This window comes from Acomys russatus, chromosome 8, assembly GCF_903995435.1.
Source record: "Acomys russatus chromosome 8, mAcoRus1.1, whole genome shotgun sequence".
NCBI lineage: Eukaryota > Metazoa > Chordata > Mammalia > Rodentia > Muridae > Acomys > Acomys russatus.
The window spans coordinates 31,494,547-31,511,848 of NC_067144.1; positions in this window are offsets into that span (position 1 = coordinate 31,494,547).

The following is a 17,302-nucleotide window of genomic DNA, read 5'->3' on the forward strand; positions in this document are numbered from 1 at the left end:
CAGGAATGGTGCCACCCGTATTTAAGGTTGGTCTTCCCACTTCTGTGAACCAAGCCTGGATAATCCCTCACAAGCATGCCCAGAGGCTTGTCTCTGAGGTGATTCTAGTTCATGTCAAACTGACACCTAGGGAAAAACACAGCCTTAAAACTAGAAGGATAGCCAAATCCAGCCCATCATTCACTCTGCATTTTCTGCATCCTCAGTTCACCTTTTTTACTCATTAGTGGATCCAGGATCATTTTATGCGAAGGAGAACGTTTGAAAGAAACAGGCTGATGGAATGAATGCACATCTGGGTTTTATTTTATCTGCTGTGAATTTCAGGAGACAGATGTTTGGAATAGTAAACAGGTTTGATAGCAGAGATAGTTCAGTGTGAAAAAGCTGCTGTTGTTGCAAAACCCATTGTCTTTAGCACTTGGCATATTCAGAAGTGATCAGACTGGAACTCTTATCTCTCCTTTCCCAAGATCACAAGACACTGGCAGCAGACATCTCCTGAGCGGGATGTGTTCTGGTCAGGGCTGCCTGATACTAAGGAAACCCACTGATCAGGAAGCCCTTGTCTGAGAGGCGCAGAAAGCCCTTTGTCTCCAAACCCCCTAACTGTGTACAGCTGTGGTCAAGTCAAGAGCAGCTGTGTCTGATCTGCATAAAGATCACATTGTGAAATTAATCTCCCAAGTCAGCAGTGCATCCTCATCTTATCAGGACGACCCTCTCCTCGGGCATGCTAGCATTTTTGTGTCTGCTAGAGATGATACTTGCTGTTCACACTGGCATCCTTGGGTGAAACTAGGCTAGGTCATAACCCTGAACACAGCATCTCTCTTACAGGACTTTAAACTTCACAAAAGGGATGAGTGTATATCTGACATGATCAGGGTGCCCCTGATCTCTTCCCCCTCTTCTTTCTTTCTTCCTTTGACATTTCTAAGGGTAAACTCCATTTCATTGGCAATTGTTGTTTAACCATAGGATGTGCATAAATAAGTTATCTGGGTGTCTTTATTTTTTCAAAAACTTTAAAGTAACTTGAAGTCACTTCACTGTGACACTCTGTGCATGTGTATTGTGGCACTTGGCTTAGATTCACTCTGCCCATTAGCTTTCCTTGCTCTTTGAGATTTTTTTTTTTTAAATTCTGATTATCAGAATAACCACTTTCTGTCAGATGTTTGAATTCACCTGGTTTCTACTGACCCATCACAGCTGGGAAAGTGTCACTGAGAGATGCTCTAGATAAGAAAAAGAAAGTTGTCTGAATACTTTCAGGTGAGAGGGAAATGTCAAGGCCTTCGCACAGGCTCTGAGATTTTTACCACAGTTAGCATTGTGGAGGAACAGCTTTTAGTAAATTGACAGTTTGGTGAATTTGCTTTAGAAGTGGATGTTTTAGCTTCCCGAACTAGAGAGTAAATAAACAGGATTTGTCATTAGTTGCTGTAATGGTTTTTTTCAGCGTTTGTTGTTTTTGTGGTGTTTAGGGCTGGAGATTGAACCCAAGGCTTTGTGAATAATAAGCAAAAGTTCTATCATGCATCTCCACCCCAGCATCCATGAGCTTAACTTTACTAAATGACACGATGCCGTGTTTCTTGGTCAGTAGATCCCATAACCTTATACGTACAATGCATGGCCCCTAGCCTCATGCGTTCCCCAAGTACTCCATAACAGCATGTATTATCACTGTCACTGTAACAGCTGGAGTACAGTTATTACCAATATTCGCTTACAGTGTTTACCATCTAAAGGTGAAGAAATATTTTTAGAATAGGAATTTTCATTCCTTCAATAATGTTACATGCTTTAAAATTTGCATGGCTACAGCATCAAAATATATTAGCCAGGGACAGAGGCACATACCTGTAATCCCAGTACTTGGCGAGGCAAAGGCAAGTGAATCTCTGTGATTTTGAGGGCACACTGGGTGATATCTACAGCAGAACTTTACAGGGTGGAAAATAGGATTATTTCAGTCTTACAGAAAAGTGGCAGGCCCTGGAGGGAGAAGGGAGATGGTGGGCCAAAAGCAAAACCAAACTGTGTATCAAAAGGTGAATATGGAATCCAAGTCAAGAATTGGGGTGAAGACTCTGAACCTAACTAACTGACTTGGGGCCTGAAAAGACACACCAAGTCATAGAGGAGGAACTGGGAATGTTTGATTGAGGATCTTTAGTCTGTTGATGCTAGAGGCTAAGCTGATGAGCAGAGGGATACAGGAAGAACAAGCTAAGTGCTCATGAAATACAGGGAGCAGATGGAGAAGATGAGAACGAACACTTCCCAAGAAGACTGATGGTACCAGAGTGGAGTGTAGGAGACTAATGGACCCAGAGTGGAGTGTAGGAGATGGATGGTCCCAGAGTGGAGTGTAGGAGACTGATGGTCCCAGAGTGGAGTATAGGAGACTGATGGTACCAGAGTGGAATGTAAGAGAGCTTTCTAGAACTGCCATGTTTGGTCTCAATGTCTCCCTGAAGTTAAGTAACATATTGTACTGAGCCCAGTTTCCTGAAGCTGTCCCTCAAGGATGTGAGACTCTATAAACACTCTAACCTACTTTTCCCTTTTTATGTTAATTAAGTGTGTGTGTGTGTGTGTGTGTGTGTGCGCGCGCGTGCACACACTCACATTCCATTGTAAACAGGTAGAGGTCGAAGGAAAAATTTTAGGTTTTGCTTCTCTTCTCTACTGTGTGTGTCCTTGGGCTGAACTCAGGTCCTCAGGCTTGGTGGTAAATGACTTTACCCATTGAACCATCTAGCCAGTCCCCCAACATACCTTTGTTTACAAAATCCTATCTCCTCACAAGTAGCTCACACCAGAAACCTAGCATGGCACAGTCCATCAAATGTGTCCCATTAAGTCACATTTGTAGCCTTCTAGGAAGAGGATTCTAACAGCAAGAGGTTCTGAGGGCAATGCTGGACGCCAAGAAGAACAAGGACCTTCAGGCAAGGCTGACTGGGTTTAAATGGTGGAGTCACCTGAATTCTACTTTGTTACCTAGCTCCTTTATTTAACTCCTCTGAAACCAATTTCTGTACTCTATAAAGTGAGAAAAATAAGATGATCTGTCATAATAAGGTCACTTTAAGAATTTGTGGTAATAAATGGAGATGACTAGCATGTCCTGGAGGCATAGGCTTTTTCCTCATTTCTTTTTCTAAAAAAAAAAGTATGGTGTCTCTTAACTATAGGAATAGATGAAATACTTATTTTCCTGTACATGTAAGCTTTGCCATTTGCCTTCTGCTTACAGTTCAATTGGTCATATTCTGGAAATATTTGTGACTACGGAGGTCACAGACATCACCTGGAGATCATACAACTCACCTATGGATTTTATATTGGGCACATCTCTAGAACCTTGTTCTCATTAATATATATATATATATACATATGTGTGTGTGTGTGTGTGTGTGTATTAGATTTATAAAGTCTTATCTTTATGGAAGAAGGAAAGATGCGCATTTCCTTATAGATATAAAACAACATGTGCTTATAGCTCTCATATGTTTTAGAGATCATTAAAAACAAATTCATGTGCATATATATTTTTTCCAACCCTTCTACAAAATGAAGCCTAGCTCCCTGGTAGCCTGGGAAGTTTTCCTGTTTCCACATGCTCGTCTCTTGTTTAACTCCTCCTGGAACACCTGTTATCCTAAAGCCATGATAAATAAATCTATAGATATGCTGGAATTAAAATTATTTTTAATGTCCATGCTCTGAATCGTTCCTTTCCTTGGGCTTCCTAGAATGCACTCTGTCTTGGCATACCTGTGACTTCTTTAGAATTTTATGATGCAGAATTCCGATGGGATAAAAGAATGAAATGGTGTCTGGTGAGATCTGGTGGTGAAGGAACTGGGGAAACCGCTAAACACACAGTGGCTCAGCGTGGAGAAGTAGATGGAAAAAGAAGGAGAGGGTTGGAAAGACATCCTTGGATCGCTGAAGACTGAGCCAGACTCTCATGTGCTCTACAGCAGAGCTGCATCACCAGTCCTGTGAAAACCTGTCAGGTCCAAAATAAACTCAGGACAGATGGCTAACTGGTGCCTGTTAGCGTACCAGAGTGTCTGCTGGCCTCCAGGCTCACTCAGTTCCTGTGGCTCCTCTCAGTCTTTTCACTCCATCCCTACCCTAAACTTCTCCAGGTCATAGGATTTCTTTACCTTCTTGACCATTCTCTCTCTCTCTCTCTCTCTCTCTCTCTCTCTCTCCCTCTCTCTCCTCTTCCTCCTCCTCCTCCTCTCTCCCTTCTTACCCCCTCTCCCTTTTTTCCCCTTGCTCCCCAAAATCCTCTCATGGCCCAACTCAGTCTATTAGCCATGTTTAGTCTACTCCTCTCTCTCCCTGCTCTGAACTCTTCCAAATGCCATTTGGCTATACTTTCCCTCATATCTACAAAAAAATCTTTCCCTTCAACCTTACCTTGGAGTGATCACATCCTCACTTTATACAAAGCATAGATTCCTAACAATTCCCATTTGCTCCAGAAGTGAAAGAAAGACCATTTATTATTTTTAAATTATTTTTTATTAGCCTAGCTGCTTATGACTATATCAACATTTTTGGACTGAACTGCGAGTTATAATTTTTCTAGTTAGGATTAATAGATCTATGCAAATTCACATCTGAAAACATCACAATTTAAAAACCACTTGAATAGATAGGAAGATGACAAAATGGCCTACAAAGAGAGATGGAAATGAAAGATACAGCCAAGATGGTAGTTCCCAAATCTTAGGCTATACATGGCTCAGGACAGGAGTTACTGTTAACACTCCAGTGTTAATGGCATCTCTTGGACACTGTCTTAAACACCTTTGATGCTGTGGGCTTTGTTGTTTGTTTGTTTGATGGTGGTGGTGTGAGCATGTAGGAATTTGTTTACCTCTACATGATTCTGATGCAGGGAGCTCGTGAACCTCACTTAGGCTCAGGCCGTAAACCTCAGACATCTCCAGAAAGTTCTGTACAACACAGCAGCTCCTGGAACTCAACTAAGAAAGCACAAGCTTACTAATATTTTCTTGGATTACCCCACAGAAAAACCTTTGGCTACTTTAGTTTATTCTTCATAGTCCCATGTGCACATATACCTAACTTCCCAATGATAGTTATTTTCTTCTTTTGCCCTTGATGTGTATGAATGTTAGGTAGGCCAAGGGCCCCTCAGGGTCCTGTGGATGGAATAAGGAGCATTGGGCTTTTGCTCCCTGCCAGGGTTATGTGTGGCAAAGCCAGCAATGGACTGGCCAGGGCTCTGGGTGTGTAGTGGGGTTTGCTTGAGGCCAGGGCTTGGAACTTGGCAGTGTGCCTTGGAGCAAGCAGGTACTGAGGTGTGAAATGCGTTGCTTACTGCACCAGTAGGCACCTTGCTAAGAAGGAACCAGAGCTGCTCTGAGAGCCTCATAAACTTTCTGTCTGATGAACTCTAGTGCTGTGCTTTCTCTTTCCTCATTTGAGGAGATAGACGATTCCGTGATATTAATAAACTTGGTGGCATCAGCCCTCACAGCCCTCCTGACCCTAGCTTTTGACTTTCTTTTCTTATCTCAGGTCCTCCCTGTTGAAGTGCCAGTATAAACTCAGGAAAAACTGCTGGTCCAGTTCAGAGTAAGTATTTTTTTTTTAAGTTTTCATTTATATTTTTAAAAAAATTTACTATAGCTTATTCAGGTCACATGCCGATTGTTATCCCTCACTCTATCTTCCCATTTCCACTCTCCCTTCCTCTTCTGCCTTATGTCCCTCCCCTAGACTTCTGACAGAAGGGGACTTCCTCCTCCACCATATGACCACAGCCTATCAGGTCTCACAGACAGCCAGTTTCCCCTTCCTCTGTGTCTCCACCAGGCCTCCCCACCAAGGGTAAGTAATCAAATCGGGGGCACCAGAGTTCCTGTCAGAGGCAGTCCCTGCTCTCCTCATGACCATGGAGAATGAGCTGTCCATTGGCTAGATCTAATCAGGGGATCTACGTTTGCTGCATGCATTGTCCTTGGTTGGTGCAACAGTTTGTACAGACTACCCTGGGTCCGGATCTACCTGCCTTGAGGGTCTCTTTGTGGGGTTCCTGAACCCTCTGGGTCCATTCATTCCCCCATTCTTCCATACCACTCTCATCAATCCACCCAGAGTCCTTCAGCAAGTTCCATCATCTGTCCTGATCCCCCGCTAGGTGGAGTCTCTCAGAGGACATCTACACTGGCCTAATATCTACTTATAAGTGATTATATACCATGTGTGTCTTTCTGGGTCTGGGTTACCTCACTCAGGTTGATTGCTTCTAGTTCCATCCATTTGCTTTCATTCCTTTGTGTAAATGTATCCCAGTTTCTTTATCCATTCTTCAGATAAGGGACATCTAGGTTGTTTCCAGATTCTGGATATTAGGAATAAAGTTGCTTTGAACACAGTTGAGCAAATGTCCTTATTGTATGGTGGAGCATCTTTTGGTATATGCCCACGAGTGGAGTGGAATGGCTGGGTCTTGAGGTAGCACTATTGCCACTTTTCTGAGAAAGGACCAGATTGATTTCCAAAGTGGTTGTACAAGTTTGTACTCTCACCAGCAATGGAGGAGTGTTGCCCTTTTTTCACATCCTCACCAGCATGTGCTGTCACTTGAGTTTTTGATCTTAGCCATTCTGACAGGTATAAGATGGAATCATTTTGATTTGCATTTCTCTGATGACTAGGAACTTTGAGCAGTTCTTTAAGTGTTTCTCGGTCATTCAATTGTTTTCTTTTGAGAATTCTGTTGGAATTAATTGGATTATTTGGTTTGTTTAATTTCTTGAGTTCTTTATATATTTTGGATATTAGCCCTCTGTCAAATACAGGATTAGTGAAGATCTTCTCCCAGTCTGTAGGCTGTTGTTTTGTTCTGTTGACAATGTCCTTTGCCTTACAGAAGCTTTTTAGTTTCATGATGTCCCATTTATTAATTGTTGATCTTAGAGCCTGAGCTATTGGTATTTTGTTTAGGAAGTTGTTTCCTGTGACAATCATTTCAAGGCTCTTTCCCACTTTTTCTTCCAACTGATTTAGTGTGTCTGGTTTTATATTGAGGTCTTTAATCCACTTGCACTTTAGTTTTGTGCATGGTCATAAATATGGATCTACTTGCACTTTTCTACATGTAGACATCCAGTTAGGCCAGCACCATTTGTTGAAGATGCTATTTTTTTTCTGTTGTATGGATTTGAGTTCTTTGTCAAAAATCAAGTGTCTATAGGTATGTGGATTTATTTCTGGGTCTTTGATTCAATTACATTGATCAACAAGATTATTTCTATGCCAGTACCATAAAAATGACCTCAAATATTTCCTAATGAAGATGATAATGGAAAAAACAAAATCTGTAAACAAGTTTCCATTCATTGATAAGTACAGGAATTTCAAAATGCTGAGGCCATATAGCTTTTACATTTTAATACTGCTTCTGATTTATCTCAGAGTTACTTCCCCACAATGTTCCTCATAGCTAGATTGAAAGTGTTTGGGAAACACAAGTGTGGGTTCTGCTGGAGATCCACAGGGAGCTCCCCTGGTGGAGTTGGAAACAAAAGAGCTAGCAGCAAAGTTATTGTGGGAGGCCTGGGTTATGAAGTCAGAGCAGGGATGGGGATGAGGAACAGCTCTGAGGACTCAGGTTGCAGGATGCTGGATGCAGAAGGCCTTCCTTTCAGGTAAAAAGCAAAAAAGTGACCTTGAAAGATGGCATTCAAGAATAAGATGCTGAAGTCTTTGTGGACTGCTTCCTACACAATCCTGTTCTCTCCTTGGAAAGTGAGAACAGTTACATATTTTCCTTTCATCCACTGAATTTTAACCTACAACCTTCCATGGTGCAAACATGAGCTATCAAATTACATTCCCCATGACTTGGGGAGGAGTCTGCTTGAAGCAGAAAGGTTTGCTTGATTTGGGTGAAAATCAACCAGGTTGGTCATTTAGAAATCATTCTGTGAAAAATATTTACACTCATCTCCTGGTAGGACTTACTCAGAATGTCTATAGCCTAGATTGGCAGGTGTTAATACCACCCAGTTACTCTGCTTAACAATAAAATACCAAATGTTCTATTGCTTAAGAGGGCTGTCACCATGTCATCATGCAGGGGGCACCAAGAGATGTGATCACTAACGCAGAACTCAAAAAGCAAAGCAAACCATCACCCAATAAAAGGTTTTTTACAGACACTCTGGAAGATATTGACACCAATAAGCCAGGTTTGTAGGGGGTGGGGGAAACCACTGTGATCCTCTAGCAAACCCACTCAAATACTGCCCAGGGGATGGTTATCAGTCTGACAGGAGATACTAGGAGAAGTGTCTACCAGCAGCTGTACACCTTGAAGACTGTCCACCTAGCTCATTCTCCACAAATCAGCAGGCTGACTCCTGAAAGATGGTGGTCAGATATGGGGTGCTAAGGCTGAACATATGATATCTCTATTCACGTTAGGTGGATTTCAGCTTTCTAACAGCATATTTCCTTTATCTTAAACATAGCTCTGTGTGTGTGTCGGGGGTGGGGGGGGTACTATGGGAGGGGTCTAATCAGATGAAGTGGCAGCTAGCAGTAGAAGCAGATGAAGAAAAGGTTTTCTTAACAATGAAATTATTGTGTTCTATACATTTGAACCCATTCCTTTAGGAAACCCTTTTGGCTAGACTCCCCCTCTGTAAGCAGAAATCATCTCTCACATTAAGGAGAGATGGAATAAATATGTCTAAGTCATAAAGTATAACAACCTAATACCAATCATAGTGAAATGGCCTTTTGAATGGCTTCTTATGTGGTTTCTGACTGCAAAAATAAAGTATCAAACATCCAAGCTTTCCTTCTTGGAACCACTGTGGATTTCCCAGCGCCGTGTCTTGCACACTTAGTCAAGTTGTTCACAAAAGCTCGAAACTCAAAGCAAAGGCATGCCATTTCACATACCAAGACGTTTAAAGCCCCATGTTTCCGAGGAGGAAGGGTATAGTACGTCTCACCTGCTGTGTAAACAGGTGTTGACATCACAAGTGTTTCAAAGAGAACACAGCTGGCAGCTCGTTCTCTTGTGCTGAAGCGACGTGGGAAAATAGCAAAGACACGGTTCTGAGTTTCCCCGAGCCAGCTGCCTCTCTCGTGCTCTGCTTAGATGAACAGTTTTTGTGCACGGTTTGAAGTATGGGACTAATAGTGATACGGTTGTTTCTGTTCCAGCTGAAATGTTTTATCCACTTAACTCAGGTGAAGGGGAGCCGCCTAAGCTTTCGACCGTTAAACAGCTTTTCTGAGATTGAGTACTATGACAAAAATCTTTGTAGACAAAAAGCCCCACCACCATGGTGGCACATGCCCTTAATCCTAACACTGGAGAAGCAGAGGCAGGTGGATCTCTGTGAGTTTAAGGCCAGCCCAGTCTACAGAATGAGTACCAGGACAGCCAGGGCTACACAGAGAAACCCTGTCTAAAAAAAAAAAAAAAAAAAAAAAAAAAAAAAACCAAAAACATAGAGTCCCATGCACTTCAACTCATATTTTTAAATTGTATGCTTAAAGGAAACATGCCAAACTTAGAACTATTGGTCCAAAATATTGACCAGGTTCAGTAAGAGGAATACAATCTCATGTACGTTTGCTAAAGTGATGGTCTTTCTCTGTAATCCCATCACTTAGTCAGGAAAGGCAAGAGAATCAGATATTCAAGGTAAAATGTAACTATTCAGCATGAGGCACCCCCCTGGCCTTCTCAAAACAAACAAAAGTAATGGGAAATAACTCTACCATTGACATGGCACCCTACTATATATAAACATTTGGTACTTAGTCTGCTTCCCAGGAAGTATTAAGTGGCATTGCTCCAATCGTCACGGTGTGGTACTGGGAGGAGATAAATAAAGCATGACATAGTATAGAGCTCAGAAATAGGTCTCTATAAAAGTATTCCAATGACTTGACAAAGGAGCACAGGCAGTATAATGGTGAATGACTCCCTTTCAGTAAGTGATACTGGAACAACAAGATACCAATATACAACAAAATAAAATGAATCAAGGCAAAGATCCCACAACTATCACAGTGATATCTCAGAATGGATAACAGGTTTAAGTAAAAAGTGAAAAACTAAACTTATTTACAAAATAATATTAGAGAAAAATCTAGATTCCCTTGAGTTTGGAAATGACCTTTAAAATAAAAACCAAGGGTAAAGATCTCATTAAAATTACAGTCTTCTACTGAAGTGGCCACCTCCTGGCCAGGCAAGACTTCCAGTGGAGGGTGGGGGACACCAAGCCACCTACAAAACCTTCAACCCAAAATTTACCCTGCCTACAAGATGTACATGGATAAATATTGAACAGAGTTTGCAGGAATGGTCAACCAACAACTAGCCCAACTTGGGACCCACCCTATGGGAGAGAGCTAGCCTCTGACATTATTAATGATGCTCTGCAATGCTTGTAGACAGAAGCCTAGCATAACTATCCTCTGAGAGACTCCACCCTTCAGTGGATCAAAACAGATGCTGAGACTCACAGCCAAACATTAGGCAGAGCTCAAGGAGTCTTGTGGAAGAGTGGGAGGAAGGACAGAGGGATCTGGAGGAGACAAGAACTCCACAAGAAGAACAACAGAATCAACAAATCTAGGCTCATTGGGGGTTACAGACACTGAAACACCAACCAAAGAGCAAGCGTAAACTGGTTTAAGGCCCCCTACACATATGTAGCTGATGGGCAGCTTGGGCTTCATGTGGGTCTGCTAGCAAGTGGAGCAGGGGCTGTCTCTGACATGAACTCTGTTGCCTGTTTTTTTGGATCATTTTCCCCTAGCTGGGCTGCCTTGTCTGGCCTTAATGGAAGAGGATGTACTTAGTCCTGATGTGATTTGATATGCCAGGGTTGGTTTGTATGGCCAGGCTCTCCTTTTCTGAGGAGAAGCAGAGGGGGGAAGGGGAAAGAGGGTAGGAAAGTGGAACCAGGAGGAGAGGAGGGAGGGTTCTGCAATTGGGATGTAAAGTGAATAAATAAAAGTTTTAAAAGACATTAAAAAAGAGTCTTCCATAAAGGGCACTTTCAATAGAATGAAAAGACCAGCTATTGGTGAGGGGGGAAAGATGCAAAAGACATCACTGATAAAAAACTGTTGTCCAAAATACACAAATAATACATGAGACTCAAGGAGAAACAAGAATCCTGACTCATAAATGAGCCAAATATTTCACTAAAAATATGCAGCTGACAAATAAATATAAGAGTTTTTCAGTATCATATATAGTTACAGCAAAGCCAAAGGTGACATACTACACAATCCCTTAGAACGCACACACTCTAGAGCACCATAAATGTCCAGTGCTGTTAAGGACTTGGAGCAACATGAACTGGTCAGTGAAAATGGTGAGCCACCTTTAAGAGTTTGGTGAGATCCTTAAAGAAATGCTCAATGTCTTTAGTCATCAGAGAAATGCAAATCAAAACAACTCTGAGATTCCATCTTACTCCCATCAAAATGGCCAAGATCAAAAATTCAAGCGACACCACATGCTGGTGAGGATGTGGAGAAAGAGGAACACTCCTTCATTGCTGGTGGGAATGCAGTCTAGTGCAGCCACTTTGGAAAGCTATCTGGCACTATCTCAGGAAACTGGGAATAGGGCTTCCTCAAGACCCAGCTATTCCACTCCTTGGAATATGCCCAGAAGATGCTCCAGCATGCAACAGGGATATATGTGCAACCATGTTCATAGCAGCCTTATTCATAATAGGCAGAACCTGGAAACAGCCTCAGTAGAAGAATGGATAGAGAAGCTGTGGTACATTATACTATGGAATACTACTCAGCTATTAAAAACAAGGAATTCCCGAAAATTGTGGACAAATGGATTGAACTAGAAATGATCATAATGAGTCAGCTAACCCAGAAGTAGAGAGACTCAAATAGTATATACTCACTTATATCTGAACACTAGGCCAAAGGGTATGTCTCATGAAAGTCTTTACTTACCAGGAAAATGGGATAGTGGTGAGGACATCCTAAGGTGGGAGAAATATAAGAGATAGGGAAGTAGATGGATCCAGAGGGTCCTAGAAACCTACAAGAAGAACACTATGATGGGCAGATCTGGGCCCAGAAGTTCTGCTCGATCTATGGCACCAACCAAGGACAATATGTGAAGTCATCATCAAACCCCTACCCAGACCTAGCCAAGGGACAGAATATTCTCCACAGTTAAGTGGAGACTGGGGACTGACTTTCACACGAACTCTGGTGTCCCTTGTTTGGCCATGTTCCCTTGATGGGGAGGACCGATGGCACTCAGAGGAAGGATAGCAGACTACCAAGAAGAAACTTGATACCCTAGCATCATATTAAAGGGGAGGAGGTCCCCATCAGTCACAGTCATAGGGAAGGGGAATAGGGTGAAAGTGGGAGGGAGGGAGGAATGGGAGGATTCACGGAATGGGATAGCAATTGAAATGTAATGTAGATGATTTTATTTTTCAATAAAAAAATAATAAAAAAAGAATTTGGTAAGATCTTTAGAACCAACTTACCCTTCCTATACTTTCCAAGTACCTTTTTTTTTTTTTTTAATGCTCAAAGGATTTAAAACTCACAAAAAGGCAAAACTCTACTTGTGGATATTTATGGCAACTTTATTCATAATTGCCAATTTGAAGGCAACCAAGATATCCTTCAGTGGGTGAATGGAGGAATGGGTGCATCCAGACAGTGGAATATTATTCAGTGTCAAAAAGCAGTGAGCTATCCTGCACAGCTGACAGGCATTCAGCAGAGTGAGGAGGCAGCTTGAACGATGGGGGAAATCTCTGCCAAATAGATAATATATCCGACAGGGGGTCCAACCAATAAATGGGCAAGTGAACAGAAAACATATTTTTCATAAGGATACAAAGGGAATTCTATTGTAAATAGAACTTTCATGATCCCTAAATATCCGTGAAATACAAATTAAAGACATTTTGAGCTCCCATCACACTCCAGTCAGAGTGGCTGCCATTAAAAAAACAAAAACAAAAACAAAAAAAAAACCAAAAACCAAAAAACAAACAAATGCCAGCAAGGAGGTGGAGAAAGAAGAACCTGTACATTGCAGCCTGCATGTAAACCGGGGTAATCGCTATGGAAATAAAAATGGAACCAGCTCAAAAAGCTAAAAGTAAAATCTCACTACCATGAGAGTCTTTTGTGCCACTCTGCACCTGCACAGACGGAGTCTAAGTAAGCGTACCATAGAGACACCTGCACATCATTGCTGACTGCAGCTCTATTCACAAAAGCCAAGATATGGAACCATTTCAAATGCCCACTAACAGATGAATAGATAAAGAAAATGCTGCACATACACAAAATCACTTTTTCTGAAAGAAATCTAATTATTTGGAGAAAAAAAAGAACAAGTGAGAATCATCATGAAATTAGCCAGTCTGAGAAAGACAAACATCACATTTCTTTAACACGTGGAATCTAGATGATAATGAAGCCTATGTGTGGGGGTAAGAAATCGCAAAAGGGCCCATGTGAGTGAGGAAGTTACATCATAGAGTCACTTAAGACAGTAAAAGTATCTATTTCACCATTTTTCTTTTGTTCTTGAGACTGTAATATAATTACATCATTTCTTCATTTTCTTTTCTCCCTCCAAACTCTCACACATAGCACCCGTACTCTTTATCAAATTTATGTCTCCTTTTCATTAATTGTTATTGCATGCATATATGCGTATGTATATTCATATATATTGCTAAATATATCTTCCTCAGTCTATATAGTAAAAATGTCTTTAATCTCAGCACTTGGGAGGCAGAGGCAGGCAGATCTCTGTGAGTTTGAGGCCAACCTGATCTACAAAGTGAGTTCAGGATAGTCAATGCTACACAGAGAAACCCTGTCTCAAAAAACAAAAACCACAATAACAACAGCAAATCTTATGAGCTGAAGGAGAAAAATGGTTAATTAAGTCAATGAATGGATTGTCTGCTTATTAAAAAGTTAGTGACCTAAGAATGTATTTTTCAGATTTATTTATATTAAGTGTATGAGTTTTTGGCCTGCATGTGTGTATATGTACCACATGCATGCCTGGTCCCTGCGGAGGCTAGAAGAGAGTTCAGATCCATTGAAACTGGAGTTAAAGGTAGTTGTGAGGTATGACATGGATTCCAGGAACCTCACCTAGGTCCTCTGCAAGAGCAATAAGTGCTTTTAACTGTTGAGCCATCCCTCCAGCCCTAACCTAGGAACACACTTTATATACAATGGCAAGTGAAGGAAAAACTACAGCAGAATAAAGACAAATAGGTGAGGTATAGTCCAAATTTTTTCTGCAGCTAGTAAGGTTGTTGAAAATGGAATTTAGCTGAGACATAAAGAGATTAGCAGGGAGAACTACATTACAGTGTAGACAGATTTTACAAAGGAGGTACCTGCACCTTCATCTAAATTCAAAGGCACATAATTGTCAAGAGAAGGCAGGCTAGCTTCTCATCATTCTGACAGAATATAGGAAGAACAAATTCCAGAAGGAAAGATTTATTATGGCTCATGATTTCAGAGGGTGTAAGTCCATGGCTGTAGGCGTCTGGGTGTGGAGCAAAGCAGAATAATCATGGTAAGAAACGTCGTAGAAAAAGCTGGTCACTTACTGCACCCAGAATGCAAATAACTCCCTCCTGGGAGTTAATGTAATTTTTACAAAACTGTGTTTGTTTCTTTGTTTCTCTCTTAACCTGGCTATCACACAAATAATTGAAACTCTTTTACATTTGTTTAATAATATTCTTCACAGCACAAGAACTGAGCAGTTCTTACTCTAATCTTAGCCCTCTAAGCTAATTTGGCTTCCTTTCAGCACACAACCCAGCCATACTTGTACTTTGTAGCTTTCCTGCTCTAGCTCCTATCTCCTGATGTACCCTGGACCTTTCCTGTGGCAGAATCCCCTAATTTCTCTTCTACCTCCTCCCTAGCTGACAGGAAGTCCAGCCCTATTTTCTCTCTTGTTCACTGATTGGCTATAAGCTGTTTTATTGGCATATCAGGGGACAATTGAGGAGCAGTGTTTATACAACATTGAGAAAGGTGATTCTCAGAACAAGGTTTGCAATCAGATATGGCAGTGGGGGTGGGGGATGGGTAGGGGGGCTGGGGTGGTGGTCCGGGACAGAAATTAGCATTTGAATTACACAGTAACCTTATGCTTATACCTGGCTATGCTTCTAATGTCTTAATTCCCTTCAACCAAATCCTGCCTCAGAAAGGTTTGACCACCTTCAATTTCACCAAGACTTTGGCACACCGACCTTTGGTGGATATCCCAGATTCAAACTATAGAAAAATGTGTGCTTGGGGGTTTTGCTTGTTTGCCTTGTTTTGTTTTTGCAGACAGTCTCACTGTGTGGCTCTGGCTGACCTGGATCTCACTTTGCCCTCAAATTCATTTGTACCATCCTCTCAAGTGCTCAGCTTAAAGGCAAGTGCTATCATACCCAGCTCAAAGAATGTTTTGTTTTTGTCTTTTGAGATAGATTTTTGTAAATACTTGAGATAGGATGTACAAAGTCAGTAATGGGTTGTTTTTATTTTTTAATTTTATTTTTTTAAGTTTTTTAAAGAAAGAGGTATTTAAGGAAGACATTGAAAAGTGAATAATGCAGTCTGTGGTTCTGGAGAACACTATTCTTGCTATTTGTGCACAAGAAGCCTAAGGAAACCGTTCATGACAGTAAAGCTAAGGTTGTGACAAAGATGCTGGGGTGCTTTCCTTGTATCCAATACTGACCTCTATACAGGAAGACAGTTGTCATAGCTCTCCAGCAAGGTCATCTTCAGAAGTGAGGGACTACGAGAAGAGTAAAGGACAATCAAAGCAAGCTAGCCCTGTTCATAATTATTTGTCTTTAGAATCAAAGTTAGTAATGGTTGCAAAGCAGCAGAGAAGAGGCCGTATTTAAACCTGTGACCCCCTAACTTAAATACATTATCAGCAATTTCTCTAAAGATTTTTTCCTGCTCAGTCAAGATAGTTACATCTGCATTCCTGGATGACCACTCCTCTCTCATTCTCTCCCAATTTCCGAATTTCCATTTCAAATCCCGGTCATTGGATCTAATCACCTTAGGGGAGGAGCTAAATCTTCCTTCTAAAGTGGCTTAAAATGTCACTTGCCCTAGGTCTCCTGACAGCGTTCATGACAAAAAGGTGCTGGCAGAATGTGAGATAAATGTAATGTCCTTCCAAGGCATGTATCTGCCTCATCAGTTGGGTATCCCAGAGAAGGGCACAGAGAACCAGAGGTGCCAAGGGCAGAAGCCAGAGAAGAAACCTTAAATTTGTGTGTTCAGTTCTAATCATACTTTTCCTTTTTTACAAGTTATTTATTTATCTGTTCACTCATTGTTCATTCATTCGTTTGGTGCAGGCCATACCTTCAGAAATTCGTTCTCTCCTTCAATCATGTGGGTTTCGGAGATCAACAGCAAGTCCTCAGGTTTGACGCAAGCCGTTTCTCTGCCTCTCCCCCTCTGTACTCTCATGCTCATTCCTAAGACACACAGAGAACCACCTGAAATGGAGAAATACGTCTCTTTTCATGATTCTTATAGTTATGACAGTGACAGTGTCTTTTCAAGGGGCTCTTTGTATCCTTCGTTATCTAATATGTTGAATGGATCCTTGGATACTATATGAAACCAAACTTCAGACTTTATACAAGTAATTGAATTTCTAAGCTTCATTACTAAGAACCATGTGAAATGTCTTCATCTTGCTTGTTTTTAACAGCTAGAATAGCTTGGGTAGCAAAACCTACACCAACACATCACCAAATCCTATCACATCGGGGTAGAAATGCCGCAGAAAGCATTTGCATCCAGCAAAGGTGAACTCTGATTTCTCTCTGCTGGCTGTTCAAGTCCTCAGAAGCCAGCATACAGTAAATCCTGAGGCATTTGTCAATGTGGTGCCTCACAAGATCCACATAAACAACAATGGTAAAGGATCCACTCTCAGGCTGACATAGTAAGGGAGAATCGTTTGCTCAAAAGGATATTCCAGGGCAGCACTGGGTGACTGTTGGGTTTTGTAACTTGACTGGTTCAGTGTTCTGTAGTAAATAGAGTTCAACTGAGTAAGTGTTTATTGGATGTATTTATAGTTGATGTGTGTTGGTTGGCTCTTCCACATATATATAAAAGTGAATAAGAATCCAAGAGATTTGGGAAAAATATGAAATGAAGTATCTTCCACTGGATACCC